The sequence below is a fragment of the Schistocerca nitens genome, chromosome 6 (assembly GCF_023898315.1).
Source record: "Schistocerca nitens isolate TAMUIC-IGC-003100 chromosome 6, iqSchNite1.1, whole genome shotgun sequence".
Taxonomy (NCBI): Eukaryota; Metazoa; Arthropoda; class Insecta; order Orthoptera; family Acrididae; genus Schistocerca; species Schistocerca nitens.
The window spans coordinates 661,730,431-661,750,826 of record NC_064619.1 but is presented as its reverse complement, the minus strand read 5'-3'; the positions used below and the strand labels follow the sequence as shown (position 1 = coordinate 661,750,826).

At 42.9% G+C, this 20,396-nt stretch overlaps 1 protein-coding gene across 1 annotated transcript in view; it reads left to right on the top strand.

The window, feature by feature from the left end:
• LOC126263560 (putative odorant receptor 71a) overlaps window positions 1-20,396 on the top strand; it is a 92,176-nt gene that overhangs the window by 1,686 nt on the left and 70,094 nt on the right. The gene's annotated exons all lie outside the window — the stretch shown is intronic.

Genomic DNA, 20,396 nt, shown 5'->3' with positions numbered 1-20,396 from the left:
ACATCACACACATCCATGCACGAGGCAGGATTCGAACCTGCGATCGTAACGGTCTCGCGGTGCCAGACTGTAGTGCCTAGAACCGCTCGGCTACTCCGCCCGGAATGTATGTAGTACTTTTCATTATGGTCTATTTTATTGTTTTAAACTGTAGACAATCTGTTACTGTATTTGTGTTTCTTTCCATATTTTTCTGCAGATCTGAAGGTGGTCATTGTGGACGGAAACCGACAGTCTCATGAAAAACAAAAATAAATAAATAAAAATTGTGACCATTGACGCGAAGTAAAGGAAATTTGTAATATTCTCTATCGACTTCACAGACATTCCCATCAGCAGACGTCTCACACAAAGCGACTGCAAAAAGACAGTTTTTACGTTTAAATTTTTACAAAAACAAAGAGAAGAAACTATTTTTTGTTACCAGCTGTTTCATTCTTTTCAAAAATATTATCTTTTAATATTTATGCACTTACACAAACCGGTTCTAAAAACTTTTTTTTCGCTCTGTTCTCTGTAATTCAAAAATGTAGCTTTGAAAGCATTTGACAACTATTTACGATGAGGAAAATTGCTGTACATGCATTCTTTGGTCAGCTTAAGGGAATAAAATAAAATGTTACGCAATAAATAACGTGAATATGCGCATCAACACATTAATTCCTTGCTTTTTTCCATTAAATAATCAATTGTTTCACGTGCTGAGTGACAGCTGGCTGTGGAACGCGATCGATGGAGGAGTGCTGTGGAGTGCAATCTAAAAGGCTCTCACTAGAACCAGGTTTAGGACGATGAGGATTACAGAAAACTATTGTGGTTGATCTTGGACCCACGTTGTTGTTGTGGTCTTCAGTTCAGAGACTGGTTTGATGCAGATCTCCAAGCCACTCTATCCTGTGCCAGCCTCTTCATCTCTGAGTAACTACTGAAGTCTACATCTTTCTGATCTCTTGGTCTCCCTCCCTCCCACACTAAATTGGTGATCCCTTGATGCCTCACAACGTGTCCTACGAACCTATTCATTCTTAGAGCCAAGTTGTGAAACAAATTCCTCTTCTCGCCAATTCTATACACTACCTCCTCATTAGTTACGTGATCTAACCATCTAATCGTCAACATTCTTCTGTAGCACCACATTTCGAAAGCTTCTATTCTCTTCTTGTCTAAACTATTTATCGTCCATGTTTCACTTCCATACATAGTTACAATCCATACAAATACTTTCAGAAAGGACTTCGCGACACATATGTCTGTATTCAATGTTAACAAATTTCTCTTCTTCAAAACCGCTTTCCTTGCCATATCCGGTCTACATTTTGTATCCTTTCTACCATCATTAGTTATTTTGCTTCCCAGTTAACAAAACTCATCTAAGTGTCTCATTTCCTAATCTAATTCCCTCAGCGTCATCTGATTTAATTCGACTACATTCCATTATCCTTGTTTTGCATTTGTTGATGTTCATCATAATCCTCCTTTCAAGCCACTGTCCGTTCCTTTCAACTGCTTTTCCAGGTCCTTTACAGTTTCTGACAGAATTATAATGTCGTTGGCAAACCTCAAAGCTTTTATTTCTTGCCGGCTGGAGTGGCCGTGCGGCTCTAGGCGCTACAGTCTGGAACCGCGGGACCGCTACGGTCGCAGGTTCGAATCCTGCCTCGGGCATGGATGTGTGTGATGTTCTTAGGTTACTTAGGTTTAAGTAGTTCTAAGTTCTAGGGGATTGATGAACTCAGAAGTTGAGTCCCATAGTGCTCAGAGCCATTTTATTTCTTCTCCATGGATTTTAATACCTACTCCGAACTTTTCTTTTGTTTCCTTTACTGCTTGCTCAATATACAGATTGAATAGCATCGGGGAAAGGCTACAACCCTGTCCCACTCCCTTCCCAACCACTGCTTCCCTTTCATGTCCCTCGACTCTTATAACTGCCATTTGGTTTCTGTACAAATTGTAGATAGCCTTTCGCTCCCTGTATTTTATCCCCGCCATCTTTAGAATTTGAAAGAGGGTATTCCAGTCGATACTGTCAAAAGCTTCCCCTAAGTCTAAAAATGCTAGAAACGTAGGTTTGCCTTTCCTTAACATATCTTCTTTGGGAAGTCATAAGGTCAGTATTGCTCCCCGTGTTCCATCATTTCTATAGAGCCTAACACATCTTCCCCGAGGCCGGCTTCTACCAGTTTTTCCATTCGTTTGTAAACAATTCGTGTTAGTATTTTGCAACCGTAGCATATTAAACTGATAGATCGGTAATTTTCACACCTGTCAACACGTGCTTGCTTTGGGATTGGCATTATTATATTCTTATCGAAGTCTGGGGGTGTTTCACCTGTCTCATACATCTTGCTCACCATGGCTGGCTCACCCAAGGCTATAAGTAGTTCTAATGAAATGTTGTCTACGCCCTGGGCCTTATTTCGACTCAGGTCTTTCAGTGCTCTGTCAATTTCTTCACGCGGTATCTCCCATTTCATCCTCATCTACGTCCTCTTCCATTTCCATAATATTCCTCTCAAGTACATCGCCCTTGTATACACCCTCTATATACTCCTTCCACCTTTCTGCTTTCCCCTCTTTACTTGGCACTGAGCTCTTGATATTCATACAGGTGGTTCTCTTTCCTCCAAAAGTCTCTTTAATTTTCCTGTAGGCAGTATCTACCTTACCCCGAGTGATATATGCCCCTACATCCTTACATTTTTCCTCTAGCCTTCCCTGCTTAGCCATTTTTCACTTCCTGTCGACCTCATTTATGAGGCGTTTGTATTCCTTTTTGCCTGCATCGTTTACTCCATTTCTATATTTTCTCCTTTCATCAATTAAATTCAATATCGCTTCTGTTACCCAAACATATTTACTAGCCCTCGTTTTTTTACCTACTTGATACTCTGCTGCCTTCACTGTTTCATCTCTCAAAACTACCCCTTCTTCTTCTTTGTATTTCTTTCCCCTGTTCTTGTCAATCGTTCCCTAATGCTCTCTCTGAAGCTCTCTATAACCTCTAGGTCTTTCAATTTATCCAGCTCCCATCTTCTTAAATTTCTACCTTTTTGCGGTTTCTTCAGTTTTAATGTACAGTTCATAACCAGTAAATTAGGATCAGAGTCTACATTTGCCCCTGGAAATGTCTTAAAATTTAAAACCTGGTCCCTAAATCTCTGTCTTACCATTATACAATCTATCTGAAACCTCCCAGTGTCTCCAGGCCTCTTCCACGTATACAATCTTCTTTCAGGATTCTTAAACCAAGTGTTAGCTATGATTAAATTGTGCTCTGTGCAAAATTCTACCAGGTGGCTTCCTCTTTCATTCCTTACACCCAGTCCATATTCACCTATTACTTTTCTTTCTCTTCCTTTTCCTACTATCGAATTCCAGTCCGCTATGACTATTAAATTTTCGTCCCCCTTAACTATCTGAATAATTCCTTTTATCGTGTGGTGTCACCGCCAGACACCACACTTGCTAGGTGGTAGCCTTTAAATCGGCCGCGGTCCGTTAGTATACGTCGGACCCGCGTGTCGCCACTGTCAGTGATTGCAGACCGAGCGCCGCCACACGGCAGGTCTAGAGAGACTTCCTAGCACTCGCCCCAGTTGTACAGCCGACTTTGCTAGCGATGGTTCACTGACAGATTACGCTCTCATTTGCCCAGACGATAGTTAGCATAGCCTTCAGCTACGTCATTTGCTACGACCTAGCAAGGCGCCATTATCATTTGCTATTTATCTTGTGATGCATGTACCGTCAGACCGATGTTCACCAATTATGGATTAAAGTTGAGTATTCCAGAAGCTACGTAACTTTTTTTTTTTTTTTTTTTTTTTTGCCAGTCTCAATTCCTTGTCATTTTCCAGACCTCACGCCAGCCTGCGTGAGCTTAAACGCGTGCCTTTCGGCTTCCTCATAGTGGCTTGGCTGTCTTGCGAAGCCACAACATATCGCATCATACATTTCTTCAGGCTCTTCATCAGCTGCGGAACTAATTTCGATATACACGTATACTAGTGTGGTAGGCGTGAGCTTCGTGTCTATCTTGGCTATAATAATGCGTTTACTATTCTCTGCATAGTAGCTTATCCGCGTTCCTGTTTTTTATTCATTATTAAACCTACTTGCGTATTACCCTTGTATTTTGTATTTATAACCCTATATTGACCTGACTAGAAGATTTGTTCCTCCTGTTACCGAACTTCACTAATTCCCATTATATCTAACTTTAACCTATCCATTTTTCTTTTTAAATTTTCTATCTACCTACCCGATTAAGGAATCTGACATTTCATGCTCTGATCCCTAGGACGCCATATTTGTTTCTCCCTTGGATCTATAAACACTTAGAATTAGGCAGGTACAGAGGAACAAACATAGGAACATGATTCTATGGTTGTGCCTTGTCAAAGCTTTTATGAGGAGGCTTTGTTTGCTGCCTTGTTAAAAGGAGCCTGCCCCCGGTCTACCATATATCCACCCTGCCTCCGACCCCCCCACCCCTTGTTACACACACACACCTCACAATTTCATGTAAAATCTTCTCCACTCCCACATACAGGTCCAAATACTTTGTCTGTAGTCTTCTCCATCACCATCACAACATGACAGCAATAATTGAAGCATCAGTGTCGCATTGTTCACCTTGCTATCGTTTCTTAGCTCTGTCAATTTCTTTCCTTCATCTGCTTTGTGGCAGCTTGATATTTCTCATCTGTGCTAATCTCTTCGTCTCAGAGTGGTACTTGCACCGAACATCCTTAAATATTTGTAGTGTATGTTCCAACCTCTGTGTTCACCTACGATGTTTGCACTCCATGGCTCCCTCTTTATGACGAAGACTTGTCCTCCTTTAGGTAATATTATCCAGATGTTTTGTCCTCCCATGCAATATGAGAAGAACTTAGGGATTTCTTATTTTTAAATGTTAATATTTTAGGTGAGCTTTACCATCACTATTACGAGTAGCAATTTAAAATACAAATTTCTGTAACCTGTTACATTTGTTAAATTATACTTTCTACTGTGTAGTTCAGGAGATTACATCACCTGGTAGATTTATGTCAGTTAAAAAGGCATGGATGTATTATATGTACAACTTTTGGGTAAAAGTCTGGGAGCAGACGACAAAAGAAGCTCAAAATTATGAACGTTTTAAGTGCATAGGTGAGGAATAATATAAACTCAAATCCCTTTCAGTGGTCAGGCGCTCCTTCTCCAGTCCTGTTTACATTACACACTATATCCTGAACTAAGCAAAGATGTGGTATTAGGAGTTAACAGATGCAAAGAACATGTATGAATAATGATGTTGATAACAGTAGCAAATTTTACATGACAGTTGTAGTCATTGTTAACACTAGAACGCTAAAGAGGAGAAAATGTACATTGCTACTAAACCATTGTACACTACTGGCCATTAAAATTGCTACACCACAAAGATGACGTGCTACAGACGCGAAATTTAACCGACAGGAAGAAGATGCTGTGACATGCAAATGATGCTTTTCAGAGCATTCACACAAGGATTGCGCCGATGGCGACACCTACAACGTGCTGACATGAGGGAAGTTTCCAACCGATTTCTCATACACAAACAGCAGTTGACCGGCGTCACCTGGTGAAACGTTGTTGTGATGCCTAGTGTAAGGAGCAGAAATGCGTACCATCACGTTTCCGACTTTGATAAAGGTCGGATTGTATAGCCTATCGCGATTGCGGTTTATCGTATCCCGACATTGCTGCTCGCGTTGGTCGACATCCAATGACTGTTGGCAGAATATGGAATCGGTGGGTTCAGGAGGGTAATACGGAACGCCGTGCTGGATCCCAACGGCCTCGTATCACTAGCAGTCGAGAAGACAGTCATCTTATCCGCATGGCTGTAACGGATCGTGCTGCCACGTCTCGATCCCTGAGTCGACAGATGGCGACGTTTGCTAGACAATAACCATCTGCACGAACAGTTCGACGACGTTTGCAGCAGCATGGACTATCAGCTCGGAGACCATAGTTGCGGTTACCCTTGACGCTGCATCACAGACAGGAGCGCCTGCGACGGTGTACTTAACGACGAACCTGGGTGCACGAATGCCAAAACCTCATTGTTTCGGATGAATCCAGGTTCTGTTTACAGGATCATGATGGTCGCATCCGTGTTTGGCGACATCGCGCTGAACACACATTGGAAGCGTGTATTCTTCATCGCTATACTGGCGTATCACCCGGCGTTATGGTATGGGGTGCCATTGGTTACACGTCTCGGTCACCTCTTGTTCGCATTGACGGCACATTGAACAGGTGTGTTACGACCTGTGGCTCTGCCCTTCATTCGATCCCAGCGAAACCCTACATTCCAGCAGGCTAATGCACGACCGCATGTTGCAGGTCCTGTGCAGGCCTTTCTGGATACAGAAAATGTTCAGCTGCTCCCTGTCCAGCACATTCTCCAGATCTTTCACCAATTGAAAACGTCTGGTCAATGGTGGTCGAGCAACTGGCTCGTCAGAATAGGCCAGTCACTACTCTTGATGAACTGTGGTATCGTGTTGAAGCTGCATGGGCAGCTGTACCTGTACACGCCATCCAAGCTCAGTTTGACTCAATGCCCATGCGTATCAAGGCCGTTATTACGGCCAGAAGCGGTTGTTCTGGGTACTGATTTCTCACCATCTATGCACCCAAATTGCGTGAAAATGTAATCAGATGTCAGGTCTAGTATAATATATTTGTCCAATGAATGCCTGTTTATCATTTGCATTTCTTCTTGGTGTAGCAAGCATTAAGGCCAGTCGCCGCGCGCGATTAGCCGAGCGGTCTAGGGCGCTGCAGACATGGACTGTGCGGCTGGTCCCGGAGGAGGTTCGAGTCCTCCCTCGAGCATGAGTGTGTGTGTTTGTCCGTAAGATAAATTAGGTTAAGTAGTGTGTAAACCAGGGTTGGAAATCGAACAGAAGGGTATGAAAAGGTTATGGGTAAATTTGGAGAGGATATGGAGGCCAACAGGAACGGGAAACAACTCCTGGATTTCTGTGCCAATATGGGCTTAGTAATCACAAACTCCTTTTTTAAACATAAGAACATTCACCGGTATACTTGGGAAGGCAGGGGAACCAGATCTGTCATTGACTATGTAATAACAGATCAGGAATTCAGGAAGGCTGTGAGGGACACGCGTGTATTCAGGGGATTCTTTGATGCCACTGATCATTATTTAATCTGCAGTGAAATTGGGATTGTGAGGCCGAAAGTGCAGGAGGTCAGGTCCATATGTAGGAGGATAAGAGTGGAGAAACTTCAGGATAAGGAAATCAGGCACAAGTACATATCAGCGATCTCAGAAAGGTACCAATTAGTTGAATGTAGTCAATTACAGTCATTGGAAAAGGAATGGACAAGGTACAGGGACACAGTACTAGAAGTGGCTAAAGAATGTCTTGGAACAGTAGTGCGTAAAAGTAGGATGAAGCAAACAGCTTGGTGGAATTACACAGTCAAGGCAGCCTGTAAAAGGAAAAAGAAGGCGTATCAAAAATGGCTACATACTTGAACTCAGGTAGACAGAGAAAGTTATGTTGAAGAAAGAAACAAAGCCAAACAGATAATTGCAGCATCCGAGAAGAAATCTTGGGAAGACTTTGGAAACAGGTTGGAGAATATGGGTCAAGCTGCTGGAAAACCATTCTGGAGTGTAATTAGCAGTCTTCGAAAGGGAGGTAAGAAGGAAATGACAAGTATTTTGGACAGGTCAGGAAAACTGCTGGTGAATCCTGTGGATGCCTTGGGCAGACGGAGGGAATATTTTGAAGAGTTGCTCAATGTAGATGAAAATACGATCAGTAATGTTTCAGATTTAGAGGTAGAATGGGATAGGAATGATGATGGAAATAGGATCACATTTGAGGAAGTGGAGAAAATGGTCAATAGATTGCAGTGCAATAAAGCAGCTGGGGTGGATGAAATTATGTCGGAACTCATGAAATACAGTGGAATGTCAGGTCTTAAATGGCTACACAGGATAATTGAAATGGCCTGGGAGTCGGGACAGGTTCCATCAGATTGGACAAAAGCAGTAATCACACCAATCTTTAAATATGGAAACAGAAAAGATTGTAACAACTACAGAGGTATCTCTTTAATCAGCGTTGTGGGTAAAATCTTCTCAGGTATTGTTGAAAGGAAAGTGCGAGTATTAGTTGAGGACCAATTGGATGAAAATCAGTGTGGGTTTAGGCCTCTTAGGGGTTGTCAGGACCAGATATTTAGCTTGCGGCAAATAATGGAGAAGTGTTATGAGTGGAACAGGGAATTGTATCTATGCTTTATAGATCTAGAAAAGGCATATGACCGGGTTCCTAGGAGGAAGTTATTGTCTGTTCTACGAGATTATGGAATAGGAGGCAAACTTTTGCAAGCAATTAAAGGTCTTTACATGGATAGTCAGGCAGCAATTAGAGTTGACAGTAAATTGAGTTCATGGTTCAGAGTGGTTTCGGGGGTAAGACAAGGCTGCAACCTGTCTCCACTGTTGTTCATATTATTTATGGATCGTATGTTGAAAACAACAGACTGGCTGGGTGAGATTAAGATATGTGAACACAAAATAAGCAGTCTTGCATATGCGGATGACTTAGTTGTGATGGCAGATTCGATTGAAAGTTTCCAAAGTAATATTTCAGAGCTAGATCAGAAATGTAAGGACTATGGTATGAAGATTAGCATCTCCAAAACGAAAGTAATGTCAATGGGAAAGAAATATAAACAGATTAAGTGCCAAATAGGAGGAACAAAGTTAGAACAGGTGGGCGGTTTCAAGTACTTAGGATGCATATTCTCACAGGATGGCAACATAGTGAAAGAACTGGAAGCGAGGTGTAGCAAAGCTAATGCAGTGAGCGCTCAGCTACGATCTACTCTCTTCTGCAAGAAGGAAGTCAGTACCAAGACTAAGCTATCTGTGCACCGTTCAATCTTTCGACCAACTTTGTTGTATGGGAGCGAAAGCTGGGTGGATTCAGGTTACCTTATCAACAAGGTTGAGGTTACGGATATGAAAGTAGCTAGGATGATTGCAGGTACTAGTAGATGGGAACAATGGCAGGAGGGTGTCCACAATGAGGAAATCAAAGAAAAACTGGGAATGAACTCTATAGATGTAGCAGTCAGGGCGAACAGGCTTAGATGGTGGGGTCATGTTACACGCATGGGAGAAGCAAGGTTACCCAAGAGACTCATGGGTTCAGCAGAAGAGGGTAAGAGGAGTCGCGCTAGACCAAGAAGAAGGTACCTGGATTCGGTTAAGAATTATTTTGAAGTAATAGGTTTAACATCAGAAGAGGCACCAATGTTAGCACTGAATAGGGGAGCATGGAGGAATTTTATAAGGGGGCTATGCTCCAGACTTAACGAAAGGCATAATCAGTCTTAAATGATGATGATGATGATGATGATGATGTAGTGTGTAAGCTTAGGGACTGATGACTTTAGCAGTTAAGTCCCATAAGATTAAAAAAAATGACCAGTACGGTAATTATTACTACTCCAAAAATTTAGTCAGCGGAAGACATAATCTACAGGTTATACATTAATTAATTACATTTATTGGATCTCCGTACCAGATTAACTGCAGAATTTTCTGTTTTATACCGTATTAGAATCGTAAATTTAACGAGTGGTATGTAACCCAGGGTTAAGGTATTAAGTTGAGTTCATGTTAGTTTGTGTGTGTGTGTGTGTGTTGTAACACTCCACCCGTCACTTATCTGGTTTTGGTGTGTGTTCACCCCAGGTAATTGACTAACAGATCAACAGAGAGTGCAAAACTGCCCGAATGTCGCATAATGCAAAGAAAGTAATAAGGCCCTGTGACTCCTGATTGAACTGATTGAACTACGGTGGCAGTGTTGACACTCATTGATTCAGAATTGATCCCTTTTAATTAAAGGGGGTACACATTGATGTTATATTCAGCTATTGAACACCAGATGCAAATGTTGAACATAATATTAATTAAGAAAGTGCCTTGGGATTTCAACTACTTGATTGAAAACAGATGCAGTCGATTAGCACAGATTTATTTTAACTCACGACCTTCAATCATCACATTACGTGACTCTCCTAACAGGCAGTGGTAATAAATTGCGTTTGCGTGGAGTAAAGCGCGATAAATCAAAAGCAATTCCTATCGACTGACCCAGGCGTAATGCGAAGTGCGAGAAGAATTCTACAATACACGGCCCATGAAACTCTCGTGGAAACTTTGCCAACGTGTTCCAACAAATTAATCAGTGGCCGGAGCGGGCGCAATATCACCGAATACAGCATGGCGGAGCGGTGTCGTTGTGCGGACGTCGGCCGACCTCGTGGTGCTGCAAGGCTGCGCTCGTCTATTCACTCCTAGCTACCTTGCTCAGTACATAGCTGAACCAAAACTTCCTATCTCCAAGCTCAATCGTCCCATTTGCTAAGTCCTACACTGCAGAGATGCTCACTCTTTCTCAGGCAAGCTGAGTAAAGAACGCCACGTCCGCACTCTAGGCAAACTCGGAATGGAAGACCTCTACGGGGACTTCTGCCAGTCCGCTCTTCACCTCGGTTTCCCCTCCAGCAAAATCACTTACGCCAATTGCAGCGCCAGTCGCGTTAATTATGCGTCGCTTCCCAGCGCTGACCAATGCCTGCTCTAGGACGTGAACAAATTCCAACAAAATTTCCCTTCCTCTCAACTTCTGGAATTTAGCTCCTACCAGGCCATCCATGAAGGTTAGCGTCTACACAAAACACCAATTTTTTCGGAATTCTGACTCCCAGGAAAGTACTTCAAATTCCTCAGTCCTACGTTCCCATCGGAGGCCGGCGTATTTCATTCTGTCGCTCTTCACCTAATTTACTTCAGACTCTGCGGACCGTGAATTCAGCGTGAAGTTGCTATAGTCACGAACACACATATTTTGGCCTCTGTTGACCGCTCCACCATAGCTTTGCGCGGCTTACTCGCATGCTTCACTGAAAACGGGAAGACGGACATTTATCAACAGGCGTACAAGTTCTCCGTCTGCTTCCCGATACACCAGCATGGGGTCAACCACCTACTCACTGTCACTTATCTTAAGGCAGCTGGAGGCCGCGCCCCGTTACCGCTTTCTAAGAGCTTGAGCGGCCCTAAGCTGCCTGTTGTCGCTTCCCTTCGCCACTCCCCAGCCGCATGCCGCGGTCAACTCTGTTTACTTCCCTGGGATAAACTAGCCTCCAGTAAATCGACGCATTTTCATGCCATGTTAATTACTTTAAAACCATCACCTGACATTAATTATTCCAATACGTCCATACTATACCCTCTACAAGATGCATTGTGCCTTGCAAATCATTTTTGTTCAGCCCTACTGTTCGCTCAATGTGAGTTAGGTGATCTTTAATGACTTCATGTAAGGGGCATAGTTGTTGCCATCTTACAATGTGTGTGTGTGTGTGTGTGTGTGTGACAGAGAGAGAGAGAGAGAGAGAGTGAGAGAGAGAGAGAGAGAGGAGAGTTTGTATAAGATGCCAAGAATATGACTCAGAATACCACGAAAAGTAAGGTCCGATCGGTAGTGAAATAGAAACCACTGTGAAAATCGATAATGTTTTATTTGCAACAAATAGCTACACCTTCAAGTTACTTCTCTATATAGTCGCTGCTCACACTAGTCTACAGATCACTGTCTGTGCCAAAATGTTATTTTTATAGCCAGTGGTTCATGTGACCAAGAGATGAAACTCAGGTGGAGCCAATTACAGGCTGTATTGTGAAGGATCAAACAATTCCCATCGAAAACGCTGCAAGAGCATCTTCATTGCCCCTGCAAGAGCGCCCGAGAATTGTCTCATGTGGGAGGAAACACATAGCAGTTATGTCATATGCGCTTCATAACATCAGTGAAAATCTCTCAGCAGGCTCTCACACTTCTCGGGAAGCGCTATTTTCTAGGCGTCTTCACGTGCTCATTGCCCGCTCAGAACTGAAAAGAGCGGCGTGATTTGACACGCTAGAGCCACTGCCCGGCACATCTATGCAAAAGTTTGGCGGGTTTTCACTGCGGTTTTCATTTCGCGCCCAATCGTACCTTACGTTCTGTGAAAATAGCTTCGCAACAGCGAAGAATCCTGTGGTATTCAGTAACCAAAACGTACACCACACAACACAGAGTAATGCAACAACCCAGAGGCGAAACACTGCAGAGGCGACACAGCGCACAGTGATGCCGTTACCGTCGCTTCGGGAACAGCGTCGTTGTGCCGCTCTTCCATTGCATTCAGTGAACACACAGACGAGGTGCACGTCGGCCAACTCTTCATCAGGAAAAATATAAAAACTACTGTGTGTCAGTGTTGACGCACAACTAACATTATCGGAAAAAACAAAACCCTTGACAGAACAGAGCAGTACTGAATGCAGACTTGAGGGGAATGAGTAAGGAGGACGTACCTGTCGTCAACAGCAGGTATCGCAAGTAAAAGGACTCAAGACACACAGCGTAACCGTCAACATTTTCACTGTTACGCACTAATTCTGCAGCAACACAGATACAAAGCTAACTGGCGCAAGAAACCAAACGGAATGTAATAAATAACTCTGTAATGAGCCCCCGGACCCGTGGGTCTCTTGCATCCAGATATGCTCTAAGACGAAGAACATGACGCACCACGAAGGAATAATCTGAATTCACCGGAAATCCGTAGATTTATGTGTGCAAACAAACAAATTATTACAATAGCAGAAAAATTGGATGATTTATTCAAGAGAAAGAGGGGGTGGGGTTGTTTGGGGGACGAGACAGTGAGGTCATCGGTCTCATTGGATTAGGGAAGGATAGGGAAGTTCAAATGGTTCAAATGGCTCTGAGCACTATGGGACTCAACATCTTAGGTCATAAGTCCCCTAGAACTTAGAACTACTTAAACGTAACTAACCTAAGGACATCACACACACCCATGCCCGAGGCAGGATTCGAACCTGCGACCGTAGCGGTCCCGCGGTTCCGGACTGCAGCGCCAGAACCGCACGGCCACCGCGGCCGGCGAAGGTTCAAAATGGTTCAAATGGCTCTGAGCACTATGGGACTTAACTTCTAAGGTCATCAGTCCCCTAGAACTTAGAACTACTTAAACCTAACTAACCTAAGGACATCACACACATCCATGCTCGAGGCAGGATTCGAACCTGCGACCGTAGCAGTCGCACGGTTCCGGACTGCGCGCCTAGAACCGCGAGACCACCGCGGCCGGCGCCGGCGAAGGACAGGGAAGGAAGTCGGCCGTGCTCTTTCAAAGGAACCATCCCGGCATTTGCCTGGAGTGATTTAGGGAAATCACGGACAACCTAAACCAGAATGGCCGGACGTGGGATTGGTCCGTCGTCTTTCCAAGAGAAAGAGATTCGCAAACTGAGCAAGTCAGTAATGCGTTGATCCACCTCTCGCCCCCATGAAAGTAGTTATTCGGCTTGGCATTGATTGACAGCGTTGATGGATGTCCTCCTGAAGGATGTCGAGGCAAATCATGTCCAATTGCCGCGATAGATGTCAAAATCTCGAGGTGGTTGGAGGGCCGTGCCCACAATGCTCCAAACGTTCTCAGTTGGGGAGAGACCGAGTGACCTTTCTGGCCAAGGTAGGGCTTAGCAAGCACGAAGACAAAGAACTCTCTCCGTGTGCGGGCGGGCATTATCTTGCTGAAATGAAAGCCCAGGATGGCTTGGCACGAAGGGAACAAAATGGGGTGTAGAATACTGTGATGTACTGCTGTGCTGTAAGGGTGCCGCTGATGGCACTAAAGTGGTCCTGCTAGAAAATGAAATGGCGTCCCAGCCCATCACTCCTGGCTGTCAGGCCGTATAGCAGGCGACAGTCAGGTTTGGTATCCCACCGCTGTATGGAGCGTCTCCAGACACGCCCTCGCTGATCATCGGGGCTCAGTCCGAAGAGGGACTCATCGCTGAGGACTGTTCTACTCTAGTCAATGAGATCCGAGGGTAAAGACGTGTTTCGAGATGCCAACGACAGCAGTGGCACCCACACTTCGTGATCCCGCCATACGGTTCTGTGATGTCAGTGATGGTCAGGGGTGCCATTTCTTTCCATAGCAGGACCCCTTTGCCTGTCATCTGCGGCAACCTTACAGCTTATCAGTACGTCGACGATATTCTGTACATCATTTTGTTGCATTTCACGGAAAGCAGTTCTGGGCTTACATTTCAGCAAGAGATCCTACTGCTTTCTTCGTGCTTGCTAAACCAACGATCTAACGCTCCATTTGGACAGAATTTTGCACTGTATCCATTAGGAGGACATGCAGCAAACCTCTCAGTAAACGCCAATCCAAGTAACAGCTTGCATAAGGACCATACTTGCTCAATTGTAAAGCTCTTTTTCTTGATTAAATCATCCAATTTTTCTGAAAGTGTAGTAATTTGTTTGTCTGTATATGTACATCATTTCCAGTGATTTCAGTATCATTCCGATAATTGCTTCGTGGTGCGTCGCTTTATTTATTTATTTATTTATTTATTTATTTGCCTTTGATGGTACTCAGAAGATACACCCAAACAACCTAAAAGTCCCATAGTGCTCAGAGCCAACCTAGACAACCTCTCAAAGTTTGGTTGTGGATTCTGATTAATTTGGGGATTAAACCTGTTGAATCAGGCAATGCTTTCAGGCTCATTCTACTGATCTTCCCTATGGCTCTCATCTCTCTGTCCTCTACTTTCTTTCTTCAGCCAACTAGTTCCTATTTTCTTTGGAATCTCATTCTCTCGCTGTCCTAGCAAACAGTTTTTGTTTTGACTGAACACATTCCTGTCTACTACTTTCACTGCTTCTAGAGATGCATTTTTACTTGTTTTTAGAATGGTAAATTCTTTAATTTTCCAATATATGTCGTAATCTTGTGTGGAAGCGTCATTGTTGGGCGTCTCTGATCGTGACCATAAAATTTCAGTCTTCGTTTTTTAATGTCTCCTGCAATTTGGCAATTTGTCTGTAATAAAACTATGTGCAGTATTTGGTACACATAAGTAAAATGGAAATGTAGTGTGGCTAGGGCCTTCCATCGGTAGACCGGTCGTGCGGTGCAAGTCTTTTGAGTTGACGCCGCTTTGGCGACTTGTGTGTCGATGGATATGAGATGATGATGATTACAACACAACAACCAGTCTTTGAACGGAGAAAATCTTCAAGCCAGCCGGGAATCGAACCCAGACCCCTTTGCATGGCACTCCATCGCACTGATCACTCAGCTATCGGGGCGCACGGTACACAAAAGTGGTGATGAGGGAATCCTGATTGTAAAGGTGATGATGCGGAAATGTATTTAGTAGTGTGGCTTGTATTTATTTATATTTATTGATCATTAAACTTACATCTGTTCCAGGATATACCTAAGAAATGGCTGAGGTAGCAAACTGATTATGTCTACAACTAATATAAGACAGATATACACTTTAGCTGATAGGGAGTACAACTACAGGTGTGTGGCTGGATCTGTTAACTTTTAGACCACGTTAATAGCACAGTATCGGCATTCTACATATACAATAGAAAGTCGAATTACTGTACATACTTGAAGTGCCTGAAATATACAATCACCAAAGCAAACAGAATCATTTCTGTTTTGAACAGCAGCCTAAATTATCAAACACTCACAGACACAGTCACAGACAGACAGATAGACTCACATACATAATGTCTACTTAATATAAATATGATTACAATTTTCTATAAAATTTGCCGCTATCGGCAGCGTTATTATTCTCGTATGTTTTTTGCACTTGCAGCTCCTAAAACCCCATCTTTGCTTAATTTAGTGTATTCTATGCAATGTAAATACAACTGGAAAAGTACCATCTGTTCACTGAAAAGAATTTTCATTTATATTACTGTTCACCAATTTAATCAAAATGTCTGCATCAGTTTGAGTTTTGTACTAAAATATTTTGTCTTCTGCTGCCAGACAATGTTACAGTTTACCCAGAACTCATACACAGAATACATTCATATTTCTTTACGTACTAGACGAATATGTAATAAAAAATGGGGGTTCCTATTTAAAAAAACGCAGTTGATATCCGTTTGACCTATGACAGCGCCATCTAGCGGGCCAACCATAGCGCCATCTGGTTTCCCCCTTCAAGCTAGTCAAGTTTCGTTCTTTGTAGTTTTTTCGTTTGACGCTTATTTCGTGAGATATTTGGCCCAGTCACGATCAATGGACCCCCCTATATATATATATATATATATATATATATATATATATATATATATATATATATATATATATATATATATATATATATGTGTGTGTGTGTGTGTGTGTGTGTGTGTGTGTCTATGTTCCACATATCCTTCTATACACTGGACTGGTTTCAGCCAAGCTTAGTACACATTTACGTTACTGTCAGGCACCAACACGTGTATTCTCAGCCTACATTCATCCACTATTTGAATATGAGAGCACTTAGTGACTTGTAACAAACTTCACACATAACTTCAAAGCTTTACGAAATTTTTTCTCGCTAAGAACCCCGACAATATTATGAAAGGAGAAAAGTCAATCGCTTCCTACTTTTCCGCTCGTCGTTCTAACTGAATTGGCGACGCATTTTGCAGACCGTATGCTCGTACACCATTGAATGTAACTGCATATAATATCATCGTATACCACATAATTCTGGAGATATGACGTCATAAAGAATACCATACGTGAAAAACTGCCACAACTTGCATGACGTCCAGGGTCCAACCGATGTGGTCAAGAGTCCAGGAGAGATGCTGCAGGCGATGTCGTGCTGTTAGCAAAGGCATTCGCGTCGGTCGACTGGTGTCATGACTAGTGAACGCCAAATTTTCGCCACACCGTCCTTTAGGATACATTCGTCGTATGTCCCACATTGATTTCTGCGGTTATTTCACGCAGTGGTGCAGGTCTGTTAGCACCGACAACTTTATGCAAACGTTGCTGCTCTCGGTCGTTAAGTGATCGCCGTCGGCCACTGCATTGTCCGTACTGAGAGGTACTGCCTAAAATTCGGAATACTCGACGCACTCTTGACCCCGTGAATCTCGGAATATTGAATTCCCTAACGATTTCCGAAGTGAAATGTTCCAAGTGTCTAGCACCAACCACCATTCCATGATCAAAGTCTTAATTCTCTCCGTGTAGCCATAATCACATCGGAAACTTCTTCGCGTGAATCTCCGGGGCACAAATGACAGCTCGGCCCATACACTGCCTTTTTGTACCTTGTAGATGATACTACCGCCATCTGTATACGTGCATGTCGCTATCCCATGACCTTTGTCGCCTCAGTGTAGCAGGGCAGGCACCACGCTACAGCAGTGGGTGGCGGTCGCTGTGTCAGCTGTTGCCACCAGGCCACGGACATCGGAATATTGAATTCCCTAACGGACATCGGTCACGGCTCGACCGTCGCCGCCTTAGCTGCAGAATCCATGGGACGTCGCCTACTGAGCAGTGGCGTTACGCCACCTCTCGGTCACGCCGCACTCCGTCAACATTGTGCACGTCCCGCATTCACACGCAGGAGGCCACTGGATGCCTCAACCACTCTGCCACCGCTTGTAATGAATCTCGGCAGAAACCCGTAGTAAAGCAATCTGCGAAGCACGAAACGATCCTTCTGACTGCGGCCTTCTTCACTCGAACCTCTATAATTTCTTTAACAGTTGCATACCATTGCTCTATGTTGCACTGGCCAACGCCCATAGGAGGAGTCAGCGATTGATCCCTCTACCATTAAACTTTCTCTAAGATAAATCATATGACTTGCGCATTTCATTATTTTTGGTAAACTAGAAGTTACAAATGTTGATTATTATTACTGAGTGAGGGTTACTGGGACTTGTTTTTATAAAAGAATTCCTTATAAAAATGTTTAAATAAATTATAAAAAAATGATTTTACATTTATTTATATTAATTTTACAATTACAAGTGTTACTCAAATTCACACTCAGAACACTTTACATATGAACTACTTCTTCGTTCTTGATGTGTGCAGTGGAGATATACCTATTCCAAGAGGTATGTAATTACGGTATTTGCTTCTGGCACATAACTAACAGCGTCCTTTCTTTGGCAGATTATGCACAGCTGCATGTGTCACTTTCTGTCAAAGCTCTGTAATGATGTTTCTTTCCTCTGCTTACAGCACCTTGGATTGGTTACACTCATAGACAACAGCCGATAACGCTGTAGTTTATTTTGAGTGTAGGCCTACAGCATTTTGAGTGTGTCTTTTCATGTTGAGATCGCAAAGTTCCTGAGCTAGATTTTTCAGGTACTGCCTTCTTCCAGAACTCTTTGTCAGGTGATTCTTTGCCCATAACTTGTGTGTATCTTCAAGTACAACATACGAATTATATACTACAATTGCTCGACGACAGCTGTGCATTCTTGCACGCTTATGGAATGTATCCACTCCAGACATTGTACAGTTGTAGAACAGGATGATGTCTGGCTTCTGTTCCGCACATTCATGTCGTGATGTTGAGTTGACAATAATGCAACAACCTTTCCATTCTTAGGCACGTTACTGACTAAAGTGACATCATCACTACAGGCAAACCGGACCGTTCCTGGAGTAACCTTTTTTAGAGAAACAGGACGGAGAACTGTATGAACATAAACTGTCCTTGTTGTGTCTATGGACTCCACAGTTCAAAACAATTCCAATTGCTGACACAATTTCTTCCGTTTAAAATGCTTTCGAATTTTTCACGAAAATATCTTCAGATGATTCCCCAAAGACTGCCTAGCTTATGGTTCGGATACATCAAAATGTTATCCAAGATGTTATCATCAAGGTTCATGAGAAAAGCTTTACCTGTTGTGTCAGGTTTTATCCCCAGCCTAGCTCCTTATGGGGTCCTCATTACGTTAACAGCAGACCACATCCTCTGGTTTACGTAAGAATCTCTCTTCCATATCATACCTGATGGGCCGCCATGTCTTTTTCAAGGTGATCAATTTGTGCTTCGGCTTTCTTGTTGCTTGAATATCTATAAAAATGTGAGTGCAGAACCGAACACTAGAACACAAGACACTCATCTACCGAGACAGACATCCTTACATATTCCAAAATATCTGCAAAAAGTAATAAAAATCAATACATACCCTGTTCATTTTCATCCAACTCGCTGCTGTCAGAAACTTCTTGATCTGGAATTTCCACGACCACACCTCCAGTTTCTAACAACCCTACCACAACAAAGATCAAAATTTAATAATGATTGTGGTGTTGCTCACGCTGCTAAATACTGCATTTTCGGGCAACAACAAAGTTATTATGTGGCAGGTGTCATTAGAGCACAGTTAATAAATTCATTTCATGTAATAATGAATAAACTAGGCACTCATCTTTTCGTGTTTCCCACGTTGGTCTTGTAAAATCATGGCTCAATCGTCGAAAATTTGGGTGGTGATGATTCCAAGCTCGGATGCGAAGAGGCCTAGGTCTCATTATGCGATATTCAAAAGTTTTATAGATGTGTTTCACAAAACATTCTTGAAGGTTACACTTTTGCGGGACAATGGTGATGTAAAAAAGTAATCAGCACTCCGAATTTAAGTTACACTTCTTTTTTATTGCTTTTGTTGCAATGGCACGTAACACAAAGAACATCACGATACAAAACATACTTGAAAACGCTTTCACGACCGGGTGACATGGTTGTTGATATCAACCCCACTGTTAAAGTTCGCCGGCCGCGGTGGTCTCGCGGTTCTAGGCGCGCAGTCCGGAACCGCGCGACTGCTACGGTCGCAGGTTCGAATCCTGCCTCGAGCATGGATGTGTGTGATGTCCTTAGGTTAGTTAGGTTTAAGTAGTTCTAAGTTCTAGGGGACTGATGACCTTAGAAGTTAAGTCCCATAATGCTCAGAGCCATTTGAACCATTTTTGTTAAAGTTCACGTTTTATAGGCTGACGACAATATGCGTCTTTCCAACATGACGTCCAAGACTTGACTCTCTAAAGGTCCTACTCTCTAACAACTAACTGCTTACGCGCCCAAAAACCAAGAGTTACAAGTACATCAAAGATCGTAGTAACAAAAGAAAGAATACACATACGAATAACATCATTGCAATATAAACACATCGATGTATCAAAGTACCTCTCAGAAATATGTTAACTACTTTACAGAAACACAGTAGTATTGCTGGTATCGAGAGGTTCAGGTGAGGTGTCGTAATGGTTACGTAATTCAAGTACCATTACAAGTTTCACTGATTGACCTTTCGCATAGTTCCCCAACTAAATTCACTGTATTAATTCTCAAGCAACTTCCTTCTTTCCTCATCTGTCTATTTCCCCTTTTTTTACATTCTGTCAGTATGCTTAAACTC